The sequence below is a fragment of the Canis lupus genome, chromosome 9 (assembly GCF_048164855.1).
Source record: "Canis lupus baileyi chromosome 9, mCanLup2.hap1, whole genome shotgun sequence".
Classification (NCBI taxonomy): Eukaryota; Metazoa; Chordata; class Mammalia; order Carnivora; family Canidae; genus Canis; species Canis lupus.
Window position 1 is genome coordinate 28,087,069 of NC_132846.1, and position 13,757 is coordinate 28,100,825.

At 45.7% G+C, this 13,757-nt stretch overlaps 1 protein-coding gene across 3 annotated transcripts in view; it reads right to left on the reverse strand.

Annotated features, from left to right (window-relative positions):
- VCPKMT (valosin containing protein lysine methyltransferase) overlaps positions 1 to 13,757 on the reverse strand; it is a 44,960-nt gene that overhangs the window by 4,216 nt on the left and 26,987 nt on the right. For all 3 annotated transcript variants that reach the window (XR_012036583.1, XR_012036582.1, XR_012036581.1), the window contains exon 7: positions 76 to 163. The gene's annotated coding sequence lies outside the window, so the exon portion shown is untranslated. The remainder of the gene's footprint in view (positions 1 to 75; positions 164 to 13,757) is intronic.

The window sequence follows — 13,757 nt, forward strand, 5'->3', positions numbered from 1 at the left end:
ATGAGATATAAGAAGCCAAGGCACAGAAGGCTGATGGAGGTTGGTGCACAAAGCATGGGGCACTCGGCTCCCTACCTGGAAACTGATGTGTGGCAAGGGACAGGATGAGCTCCAATGGCCAGAAGGGTGGGGGCATGGTGGGGGTGAGTCCAAGAAGGTGGATCTAGGTTGAGAAAAAAGACAAGGATTCCACAAAGCAGTTCCATTCTGAGTGCTCAGCAACTTCTATATTTGCTAATTCATACAGATGTTCAGCTCTCCTGAATTCCTAAAAAGCATAAAAAACTTTAAGAAAAATATGACAGGAAAACCAAATCTCCTGAATTTCATTTCCATGCACTTCACATATCTGTCACTCCATGGCTTAACACAACTTGCTCATACTACATGTCCACCCTATGTCTGCCAGGTTTATATTGCCATTTTGTCCTCATGGAGAGACACAGGCTTGTGAGCTTCCACTACTTGGAACATTGCTGGTTATGTGGGATGGCAGGGGGAAGAACCACAGGGGAGCATTGTGATGGCTTATAAGGCTTTTGCCTGGAAGTAAAACATACGGTGCCGTTCATCTTTCATTGACAAAGCAAGTCACACAGCCATGCTCAACTTCAGTGGCTCAGAAAAATATAACCTACTATGTGGTCAGTAGAAGGAGAACAGAAATATTTGGTGACAAGCACTAATGATTTCCACAGCCCCCAAAGGGATATGCATTTGGAAATTAATTAAAGGCAGAAAGTTTTTCTGATATACACCCTAGTTTGTCCTAGTGGATTTTACCCCCAAACAAAAAATGCTCAGCTTTCTCACTTGTGATAAAACACTCAAAATTATACCAAGATTGGGAGTTCCACAATGACAGGGACAGTTTACCTGCCTTTACCTTTCCAATACAGAGCACCCGGTCGTGTCTGTACCAGGTGCAAAATCAAGATTTGCTGACCTGGTGGCTCTTGGGTGGGTCAGTCGGTTAAGTGTCCGACTCTTGGGTTCAGGTAATGGTCTTGCAGTGTGAGATCGAGCCCTGCATCAGGCTCTGTGCTCAGCATGGACTCTGCTCGAGATTCTCCCTCCCCCTCCTGCTCACTCTTTCTCTCAAATAAAAAAAAATTCTTAAAACAAAAAAAGATTTGCTGAAGAGGCATTGGAGGCAAGCAGGGTGAATTAGCAGGCATTCTCCTACAGAACTCATTGCTTAGCTTTGTTCTCCCTTCTACCAAATTCTGTCTTAGGACATTTCCGGGCAGTGCAGGGGAATGGGCCAGCGCTTTCCTAGCACCCTGGGTTATTACGGCTGTCCTAGGTGGCTAGTCTTCCTCAGCTGAGAGCCTGAGTTTGAACTTGCCCATGTCAGAAGCTCCAGAAGGGAGCCTCGGGATCATCCAATCCTGAAACATGCATCTTACAGGTGAGTAAACTGAACCTAAGAGAGAGCAATGACTTCTATTTGCTTGCAGAGTCTGCCTTGGCCTTAGCATTCTCCAAAATGCTTGTGGCTGAACGAACTTTGCAGTCTCTCATCCTGGACCCCAGGGAGTATTCCGTCTGCCATATTGTACTGAGCCATGCTACACGTGTGTTCGGCAAAACTAAAGAGGGAGAGAGGGAGAAAGAGAGAGAGAGAGGAGGTTGGGGGCTGGGGGAAGAGAGCACTATTTAAATAATACAGGTAATTCTGCCTACATTTCCACTCAGTGAATGGATATGAATCTGCTGTTCCCAGTAGGTCTTGGTTTCTGCCTTCTTCTCATTGTGTAAGAACTAGCCAGGCCTGGTGTAGCATAGCCCCTGGACACAGGCCAATCCTTTACTGGGGACTCCACTGAAAAGACCATATTCTGTTCCAACACTGGAGGGATAGCTGGACCCACTGGACTTACCGGGAAATGGTTTCATGATCTCCAACATGGCAACTTCTGAGCAGATTTCCAAAGGTCATTTGGACCATCCTAACTGCCTTTAGAACCTAAGCCTGAGTAAGATGAGCCTCTGCTAGAAAGAGCAGATGATAAGCCTCTGCTAGGGTGACTGCCAGTGCAGGGGACTGGCTGCCAAGAAAGGACCCGGTCAGAACAGGGCCGTGTGTTCAATAAGCCTTTGGTGAGCTCTTGCTGGAGCATCTTGCGGGCAAGGAAGCAGGAGGAGGGTGCAAACTTGAACAAACCTACACATCGCTGGACTATAAAAATCATTAAAATATTAAAGAATTTAAAGGTTTAATGACCCAGCAAAGCTGGAAAGTACTTTCAAATGCAGATCTGAGTCATTAAAAATGCATTTACATGCCACATTTACCTCCTGTGAAAACAGGGGCAAAACACATTTCAAGCAAGATTGCTGCAGCTCCCCAAAGAGGGTGGGCTAGAAAAGCTGAGAGTGACAGTGCTCAGGGAATGCCGAATAAGGTGCAAGTTCTCAGGTGCCCAGCCTCTCTCTCTGTAGGGGCTGGCGCCTCTGCCACCAATGAAGGCCACGCCAATTCACCACTCCAGAGACTTCCGAACTGTGCAAGATGCAGAAAGCATCTTTCTGAGTGAGATCCCGTCATAGAGAAAGATGCCAAAAAGAGTCTGGCTTGGCAGAAGCTTCGAGAGGTAAGGTGATAGGACAAACGTATAGGGCAAAAATCACCGAGGGAAGCAACTCATCACAGAGACCGAATAAGTCTCCTACCAATGCATGGTTTGTTTTTGTTTTTTCTTACCAGACCTTAGTTTCTATATTAATTTGCTAGGGCCACTGTAACAAAGTGCCAGAGAGTGGGTGGCTCAGACAACAGAAATATACTTCCTCACAGTTTTGGGAGCTGAAGTCTGAGATGAAGGTGCTGGCAGGCTTGGTTTCAAGGCCTCTGTCCTTGGCTTACAGGGGGCCACCTTCTCTGTGTCATCACATCACCCCCCACCCCTCTCTGGCCTGTCTGTATCCAAATTTCCTCCCCCCCCCCTTTTTTTTTCCAAATTTCCTCTTCCTAGGAGACACCTATCATAATGGATTAGAGCCCACCCTAATGACTTCATTTTAACTTAATTACCCTTTAAAGACCCTATCTCCAAATTGGTCACACTGAGGTGCTGAGGGATTAGGATTACAACATATGGATTTGAGGGGGGACATAACAGTTACTAACTTATAATACACCCAAAGAAGACTGTGAGAGTTTTTGTTTTGTTTTAGAAAATGAAAAGTTCTTGATGTATGGAGTGGCTTCTCAGATGTTTGACTTAATGAAACTCCAACTCACAAGCACCCCTACTGGCATGGAAGTGAGGGGGCAAATGCCAAGGCTGTTAGCCACAAACCAGTTATGGGATCGAGATCATAGGCACATATGGACCTCGCACATACCTAGCCCTCCCAGCCTCAATCTCCTTATTTGTAAAACAAAGGAATTGAGCTGGAGAGTGTGACAAGCACTCCAAAGGCCTTGTGGAGATTTTCAGTGTGGCAGAGACAGGAAACCCAAAAACTAAACTTCCCAGATTTCTTTACAGCTAGAGTTCTGTTGATGAATTAGGTCACTCCAATAAGATGCACAGGTATGAAAGTGGGGAGACAGAAATCAAGTAGAGACTGCCTTTCTGTTGTTTCTCCTGTCAAGGCCTGCCCCATCACAAGAAAAGGAAGCAGGTGGCGGAGTTAGCATTCCAGTGTCTGTAACCAGGCCTAGGGCAGCAGCAGGAGAGTGCCTAGGAATCTTCCCCGAAGATACACTGGCAAAACATGAAAACCAGGCATTAGCATGTCTATCACTGCACTGCTATAGTATGGGACTGGCAACAACCCCAACATCCATCAGTGGAGAATTGGTTAAATCAGCTATGGTACATCCACACACACAATAGAATGTTCTGTGGCTCTATAAAGGAATAAAAAGAATATTTCCATAGGCTGCTATGGAGTAATCTTCAAGATATATAGACAAATGAAAAAAGCAAAGTGGAGAAAAAGACATAAAGTATGCTACCATTAAGAAAGGGGCGATAGGTATGCATATTTAGAAGAAATCTCAGAAGAATAAACAAAAAAAAAGAGGTAGCCCTAAAGATTTCTTTTTAATAGTAAAAAAGAAAAGGTAAAAGTAAAAATAGTGTGAGTAAGATTCCAAACTCTGGTAGTGAAACCAGAAACAAAGGGACAAGCGTGCAGGCCCCTGTTCTCCCCACTGGTTCAGACTAGAGAATGAGGAGGGAACAGATGGCCGAGGAGGCAGGGAAGGGAAATGAACATTTATTTACTCAGTGTCTGCCCTCTCCAGCACCTGGGCCAGGTGCTTCAAATACATCTTTTCCTTTAATCTTCTCTACTTTTGGTTGCAGGTAGGTAATTTTACTGTCCCCATTTTGTAAATAAGGAAAGGAGAACAAAGAGAAGTTGAACAACTTGATCAAATTCATAAAGCAAGTAGTGTTACCAAATAGGGCTTTGCGCCCAAGCCTTTGGGATCAGCGATAGCATCACTCTCTTGCTGGGTCCCCAGATGGAGTCTTTAGGCTGTAGCCACAGGGAGAGGACACCCCATTAGGACTCCAGTTTCTGTCTCCTTCCTTTACACACCCCTAGAGTGGGGTGCCAGGCCTAGCCAGGGCATCTCCCAGCTTCCCAAGCCATCCCCATCTGGCTCAGGGACAAGAGAGTGCCTCTAAGTCAATCTGATTGCATATTAAAATCACTGAGGAGCTTTCAAAAATACTCATGCTCAGGTCCTATCCCCAGAGACTCTGATTTAGTTGATATTGGGTTGCAGCCTAGACATGGGGTTTAAGGGAGTTTCCCAGGTAATCATAATGTGTGGCAAAGTTCGATAACCACTTGCCATTGGCACATGCAGTTGGGTTCAAGACCACTGGCATCAGCTGGGAGCATGTTAGAAATGAGAAACCTGGGACACCTGGGTGGCTCAGTGGTTGGGCATCTACCTTCGGCTCGGGTCATTATCCTGGAGTCCTAGGATTGAGTCCCGCATTGGGTTCCCTGCAGGGAGCCTGCTTCTCCCTCTGCCTATGTTTCTGCCTCTCTGTGTGTGTGTGTGTGTGTGTGTGTGTGTCTCATGAATAAGTAAATAAAAATCTTTAAAAGTTTTTGGAGAGGGCAGCCCAGGTGGCTCAATGGTTTAGCGTCGCCCTCAGCCCAGGGGTGATCCTAGAGACTGGGGATCGAGTCCCACGTCGGGCTTCCTACATGGAGCCTGCTTCTCCCTCTGCCTGTCTCTGCCTCTCTCTCTCTCTCTCTCTCTCTCTCTCTCTGTGTCTCTCATGAATAAATAAAATCTTAAAAAGAAAAAAAAAAAAAGAAATGAGAAATACTGGGCCCCACCCCAGACCTACTAAATCAGAAACTTGTGGGGAGGAAGGAGCTCAGGGAAGGAGGCAACGATCTCTATTTCCTTTTCTTTTCTTTTCATGATTCTATTTATTTGTTCATGAGAGACAGAGAGAGAGAGGCACAGGCAGAGGGAGAAGCAGGCTCCACGCTGGGAGCCCAATGTGGGACTCGATCCCAGGTCCCCAGGATCACTCCCTGGGCTGAAGGCGTCGCCAAACCGCTGAGCCACTCGGGCTGCCCAACGATCTCTATTTTCACTAGCGTTTCACGTGATTCTAACACCCTAAGGTTGAGGACCACTGCTCTAAGCAACAAGGTAGCGACAGACCATCGGGCGCTGTGGTTTATCAACTACCACACAACTGCTATGCTTATTTCAAAGTATGATAAATTTGATGGCCCCAGGCAATGAGATTGTCCAGGCCATTCCCCCAAGAGCAAAACTTTGAGACATGTAAGAATGTGTTTAAACGTCACTTGGAATCATCCGGAACTCACTGTAGCTTCTGAGAAGGGGAACGGCAATATCAAAATAAAATCTACCAAAAGCTGCCAAAGGGAGCGTTGACAGCCAAGAGAGAATAGTCCTCAAGGACAGATGGATCAAGGAGAGCAGCCGAGGTGAACCAAGAGATTGGCAATCTGTCGTACCAAGGCTTCCCAATTTGTGTGGTGTATTAATCTCTCACGGTTACTATAACAAATTACCACAAATTTAATGACCTAAAACAATAGGAATCTATTCTTTTGTCTGGAAGACAAAAGTCCAAAATCACGACATTAGCAGAGTTGGTTCCTTCTGGAAGGCCTGAAAGAGAATGTGTTCTATGCTTCTCTCCTGGCTTCTGGCAGTTGCTAACGACACTTAGAGTCCCTTAGCGTGCAGACACATTGCTCCAGATCTCTGCAGGGCTTCCCCTCTGTCTCAAATTTCTCTTTTTTCATAGGACCATCATTGGATATAGGGCCTACCATAAATCTAGGGTAGATTATTTCAAGATCCTTCACTTAATCACATCTGCAAAAATTCTATTTCTAAATAAGGCCACATTCACAGGTGTGAGGCAGGGCAGGAGGTGGTCATGGTGGTGTTAGGACTTGGACGTTACCTTTTTGAGGGCCACAATTCATCCACTACATGGAAGTGGATGAAGCAAATTTCACTTTCTTTAAGATTTTACTTATTTATTCATGAGAGACACAGAAAGAGAGAGGCAGAGACACAGGCAGAGGGAGAAGCAGGCTCCATGCAGGGAGCCCAATATGGGACTCCATCCCAGGATCACGCCCTGAGCCAAAGGCAGACACTCAACTGCTGAGCCACCCAGGCATCCCCAAATTTCACTTTCTTACAGCTACCCTCCCTGATGCTGATTCTGAGCAGAGGAGTTTCCTGAGGTAACTCAAGACAAACACGATGGGCCTGCCATACAGCACTAATTATTGTCTTCACAGAGTTCTACATTATACAAAATACTTTCATGTGTGCTCACTTAAGGCTTACTGCAAAGCTGGGATGTTTTTGTGTGATTGCATAGGAGGAAACTGAGGCATAGGGAGATTGAGTGACTCACCCAAGCTCCCAGAACTGACAAACTGTAGTCCTCCCACTCTGAATGCGCTGCCCCTTCTGTTGTGACCAGCAACTGTCAGAATCACGATTTAACCCCACTGTCTTCAAGAAAGTAGGGGGCATGGAGATCTCTTACCCAAGGCAGTGGTCTAATGAGACTCAGAATTGCACCAGCCAGTTTATCACCAGTGGTTCAGGGGGCTGGTCTGCTCAATTGCTCCTCAGTTTCCCCTGACTTTTCTCAACTCCAGTTCTACAAACAGAAAAGAGCCTTGTTCATGCCAGGCTCTTGGCCTTTTGGGAGAAACTCAGCAATTGTGGATAGAATGATTTTGTTTGTTTCTGGCCCTAGCTCAGCAGGAACCTGTTTGATTGAATATGCACCTCCTCCTAGGGGTTTATCTAGGGGACCTCAGACACTCTGTCGTGTAATGATAGCAGACCAATGGGTTCTCACATCAGTCTCCTTACTCTTGTCAACTCAGAAATAGATGAAAGCCCGTAACCAAGCAGCCAGGACACTAGTGTGGGAGCCTAGTTCATGTGGTTTGGTCAGTGATGTGATGTCGGCTTCATCATTAGGGTCTTTATGCCTGAGCCCCAAGCCTCAAGTGAGCTTGCTCACCTCCACCATGGCTGCTGTTTCTCTCCCTTCTAGGAGTCCAGAGACCCATGTGGCTTGAGTAACCTTGGCCTCCCTGTTGGTGCCAGCTCTCAGCCCTTGGGTTTACAGCCACCAGTAGGACTAGCCCACGATCATTTCAAACTATCAAAAATCACCCCTGTCTTGCCCTTCTGAACTTTTTCAATCTGCTTAATGGCACCTGCTTTAATGTCTGGAAAACAGACATCATCGTCCAGCCCTCTCCTCCCCTTTCTTCTAAAGCAATCTCTGCCCAGGAGACGGGAGGCCGGGCACAGAGATCAGTAGATAAGGAAGGGAGCCAACATTTTTGAGCACCTCCCACTATGAGCCAGACCGTGCACCCTATGCTAACTCACTGAGCTCACTAATCCAGCCAGCTGGGGCCAGTACTTCTGTCCTAAGTTTACAGGTGAAAAAAGGCTCAGAACAATTCAGGGTCTCAAGGCCACGCCACTGTAAGGCAGAGACAGAATCCAGCCCGTGCTCTCTGGCTCTACTGCGATATTCGTCCTGACTTATTCCTCCTTTGCAGACTTCCGAGTGTGCTGTTCTCCGCCTGTGCTAGTGCTACCCTAGTCCAGCCTCTACCCACTCCTTCCTGACTTGCTGGACCAGCTGCCCAGCTCTTCTCTTCTCTGCACTGATTGTTTTCTGCTCTGATTGCCTGCTTTATACTTTTTTCTCCCCCCCCTTTTTTTAGAGCGAGGTGGGGTGAGGTGGGGCAGAGGGAGATGCAGAGAGAGAATCTGAAGCAGCTTCCATGCCCAGCGATTAGCCTGACTCAGGATTCCAACTCACTACCCTGAGATCATGACCCGAGCTGAAATTAAGAGTCAGACACTTAACCGTCTGAGCCTCCCAGGCACCCCCTATATTTCTTTTGTATCTCCCATATTGCCTGGCCACAGACTGGACATGGGTAGACAGCACATTTTGTTAACAGAATATGGGTGTGGCACAGCAGGAAATTTATTTTCTACTAAGTATGATTGTAGATTAGGTTAGCTGTCACCTGTAAGTATCTTGAGAGGATCACACCAGATCCGGACTAGGTTAGTAATGTGGTTGACTTATTACCATCCTTGGTCATGAAGGATGAGGGTGGAATTTACGCGGAAGTTCACAGCCAATCTACAAGGCTTACCCTGGCCGATAGCTTTCATCTCCTCCTCTGACAAGTCTGTAGCCAGCCTTGTTTCTCTACTGCTGTACAGCTACAAGTGAGGACAGAAAGTCCCAGGGCATCATGACCAACACACAGAATTCTCCAGACTAGGTGGGAGTTTGTGGAAGCCACACATCAAAGGAACTGCTGGATTCTTGGGAGACTTGAATGAACCTGACCTAGGAATGCACACTAAGATGTACATTTCAGAGGGAAAGGTGGATTTTATGGAGCTTTCATGTGCTTATCTGATGTAATCAGTAAGTGTACAAGCTTGAATCACGGATATTTCCTTTACCAACCCAGGTGAAGTCCAGAAGAGTTACGGAGTTGGGAGGTCCCAGTGAGATATGGCAAATATTCCATACAAGTCACCAGCTGCCAGACCTGAAAACCACATCCAATTTTTCTCCTTTGCCATGAAATTGTCACCGCCAGAGGTCGATCAGACTCCCACCCTCCCACTCACCAACTCAAAACATCTTGACTAAAGCACCTATTCCATTCCATATATTCATCATCGGACTTACCTGTTATACCACACAGCAAAGCTGCATTTCCTATGAGAATTGAGTCAGATAACAAGGGTGTTAAACTCAGTGTTGAAAATTTCTTCTCACTGAGAGTAAGCTGGTGCAGCCTCTTGCGGGACGATTTGGAAATATTAGAATTTAAAATACAAATATCCTCTGACCTAACAGTTCTACTTCCAGGAATTTTTTTTCCCCACAATAACAAAACCAAGGCAAAACAAAAACACATACAAGCATGGAAATAATAATTTCAGCATTATTTGTAAGAGGATGAAGATAGACAGTTATGTCCTTTAATATGGATGATGGTTAAATAAATTTGGATATATCCAAACAACGAAACTCTATGAAGTCTTGAGAAAGGAGGTGGTAAATTTTTATGTGATGATATTGCATATAGAATGTGCTACAGGATATGTTAAATGAAAAAAATAAAGGAGCAGAGGAGTGGGCACAGTGTGTGCAGCACGTTATTGCGGTATGCTCCCTTGCACATAAAAGGGGTATCAGAGGCACACCTGGGTGGCACAGGTGGTTAAGCATCTGAGTCTTGGTTTTGGCTCAGGTCGTGATCTCTGGTTCATTGGATCAAGTCCTGCGTTGGGCTCTGCTTAAGACTCTTTCTCCCTCTTCTGCCTCTCTCCCCTGTTCTCTCAAATAAATAGATAGAAAATAGATAGATACAAACATACATACATACATACAGAAATGTATCAGAGCATTTATTTATTGATTTAAACTAAAATACAGCATGGGCCTCTTCTCCATGTATTACTTGGAGATTTATTGTAGATTTCTGACAACTCATATAATTTAATTTGTCCTAAGAGCAATGATATCATCTCTGAATCAGACAGAAAGGGAAAAATGGCCTCTTTATAACCTTAGGGGGAAAAATGGGGTAGATTTGCTGCTACTGCACCCTTTCCTTGTTCTCACTGAAACACCCTGCTCCCTTTCAGCTGATATTGGTGGGTTCTTGGAGGCAGGTTGATGTTTAAAAAGTTGATCTTTAAAAAAAAAAATCCAATACCGAATCCTGATACTGGCTCCTTATACCCTTTGTGGATGGAAGATCAGAGCTGGGTACTGATTTTCATCCAGCAGCATCCAGGGGTGAATACTGGAGATTATAAAAGACTCATCTATGTTTCTGGGGAATTTCCAGACCAACAGTATGGTAGGGGATGCTAGACTAAGGCATTAGGGACCATGAGATCCAGTTCCATACTCTTAACCTTGGAATAGTAATACAATGAAAAGTATATTTTAATAAGGAATGTCACAATAGTTCTAGTCTTTTACATTTGGAACCTGGGCTCTCTCAAGGTGCCAGAGCATAGTGGGTAAGAGCAAGACCCTGTAGCCAGATTCCAAGATTCAGTCCTAGTGATGCCATTTATTAGTTATTTGATTGTGAATGTTACTTTCTGGTTTTAGTTTTCTCATTTGTAAAATGGGATAATTCTGACACCTATCTCCTAAGACTCTCATGAAAATTAAACTTGTAAATATAAGTAAAACACATGCCAAGTACTCAATCCTTAGGAGCTAATCTGTTTCAGAAAAAGTCGTTATTTCTGCACTGTGAGCATTAAAAACTTCAAACCCCTTACTGCCTCTTCCCTCTCCAAGCTCCCAGAGGCCAGGAATTAAGATAACAGACATGATCTTCGTCTCCTAAGTTCAACAGAGCAGTTTTTCCTAAGCCACACTGTCTAGTGCAATATAAATTAGTGTAGACTATTCGTTTTATCTCAAAATCATGTCAAACTCAGACTTGCCTTTGTGCTTAATTATTAGTTCTTCTCTCAGGAGTTGAGAATGTAGCACTTTCATTCACTTACAAGAAGTTTAAGTGCCCACGGTGGTGGTGCTGGTGTGTGAAAGGACCCAGCGGAGCTCTGCTATTGGTGTGTGAGCAACCACCTTGGTGGTTTCTAGGCTACAAGGCTGGCAGTTTTGTCACTGTGTAGGCAGGATATGGGATTCCAGAGGAGATAGCTGTGAGATCCTGAGGAAGCCCTCACCTGTCTGCATCCGAGTCTCATCATCTCTAAAACAGAAGGACTGCATTAAACAGGCTAGTGGTTCTTTCCAGTCCAAAAGACTCTAAGTAGATAGGAACCCTGTCTCAGCTGTTTTTTTTTTTTTTTTAAACTACACCAAAACACTCCCTGCTGACCCCAACATTGCCACCACGTACCTAAACACACTCTCACAGTGAAATAATAACAGCTTCCCTTTTCTGAGTGCTAAACGCCAAGTACTTCACATACATCACTGCGCTTAATGCTCACGATAGGCCTCTGGGGCAGCTGGTTCATTTTTCAGATACCCAGAGAGTCCAAGGTAAAGGCCAAAGTAGGAGCTGGGAGTCTGGCCCCTCCAGCCCTATCCTATTCTCTGTATATAGATCCAAGGGACTCCCAGGCCTTCCAAGGCAGCCACTGTGTGGTAAGGGTATTAGAACTGAGCAATGGGATTCCCTTGACATTTCAGGTATCAAGTGGCAGCATCATCCTTGGATTTCTACTTCCCCAATTTATTCTGTTTCAAGCTATACAGGTGTTAGGAAGCAGGGCCCAAGGGGTTCTCCTCCAGCCCTCCAGAACCCCCCACAGTGGACAGGGATTCTGTACATTTGATCCCAAACCTCCTCCCTGCACTGTTGCACTCAGGAGCAAGATGCAGCTGGGTTCCCCTCCTGTGGGCTCTCTACCTGCGTCAGACCTCAGGGCAGGGTGGGGCCCGAGCACCGGGAGGAGACCTCACTTTTTGTGTCTGGTTCAATGCACCTATTCCAGTCTGACTCTCCTGCAGCTGCACACTTTCAGAGCTTTTGTCTTCCATTCCTGCCTTAAGCACTTCAGTCTGCCAGCCAATCTCTCTCTCACATGCGCTCTCTCTCTCTCTCTCACACACACACACACACACTCACATTCTCATTCATCCTCTCTTTGAAGACATTTCATAGCTGAAAATAAACATATCAAAATGAAGACTGTGCCCTGTGACAAGAAAGCATATACAAAAGAATTAAAAGCCAGAGTTCTTAAAGCCTCAGTCATTAAGGAATGTCTCTAGAACCATCCTTCTCTTTTACAGGGTGGAGAGCCGCAATAAATAGAACTCATCAGAGACTTAGACATACTCAGAATAAGAAATGCACACATTTATTATGAGCAGCTGCATTCAGCTGAGTTCCTGGAGGGATGTGGGAGAAGCCTGGCATTCATTCACTGCTCTGGAAAAGGCTGATGACAACAGCACCCAAAGGAGCAAGTTCCTGGCACTGTGGGTGGCACCCACTGGGCAGCAGTGTCCACACAGGTGGGGTCGGCCTCATGCTGGGGCTGGGCGCATTCGGCCTCCCCGCCCCCACCCCTAGACCACCAAGGGGCAAGCCACTAACCCTTACCCTCTTCTCAGGCCTCCAGTTCCTCAGGGGTGGGGTGGGCTGTAAGGGAGAGTTTCCTGAGCAGCTTCCCTAAACCCTCCGATGACACAGTCCATCGACCCTCAGACTGTGGCCTGCCTGTGGAGTGGGAGAGAGGCAGGACCCAGCTGGGCAGCCTGCAGGCCTCTCATCGGCCCCTCAGAGATGAGAATCCTGCTATTTGTCAAAGGAAGGCACCACCTTGCTTCCCATTGTGCCTTCACTTGCGGTGGGGCCTTACCTCTGGATAAGCATCAAGCCTCAGAAATACAGAATACCCAGTCAAATTTGAATTTCAGATAACAAATAATGTTTCAGTATAAATATGTCCCAAATACTGCACGGGGCAAACTTATGCTAAAACATCTTTTGTTATTTATCTGAAATTCAAATAAAACTGCGTGTCCTGTGTTTTAGCTGGCAGCTATACCTCCCTTGCAGTCTTCCCTCCCTCTAGGCCTTCCCAGGGAGTATTTATTCTAGAGATGGGCTTTTAAGCAAAAATTCATTCAGTTCTGATTCTCCTGGGTTTGTTGATGAAAAGGAAAGACTTCAGGGCACATCTACTGAATAAAATCTCTGTGGGTGGGTCCCAGAAATGCACATTTTATCAAGTTGTTATTTAGGTGATTCTGATGCACATGTGTATTAGTTATCTTTGCTTCTGGGCAAATTATCCTCAAACACAGAGGCTGAAAATAAGCGACATTTATTAGCTCAGAGTTTGTAGGAGTCAAAAATAGGAATGGATTTAGCTCTGTGATTTGGGTTTAGGGTCTCTTATGATGCTGTGGTCATGTGTTGTTCAGGCTGCGATCATCTCAAGACTTCCCTGGTGTTGGAGAATTTCTCCCAGGCTCACTTGCATGGCCTCCAATAGGTTTCGGGTCTTTGCTATTGGCTGGAAACATCAACTCCTTATCAGTTCGGTCTCTCACTTCCCCCAGAGTTAGGGATCTGGGAGGTGGGGAGCGGGACTTCCTCAAGACAAATCTCAATTTAGACTATACACAGAGCGAGAGACTTTCAGAAGAGCATGAATACCAGGGGGCAGGAATCACTGGGGGCTAGCT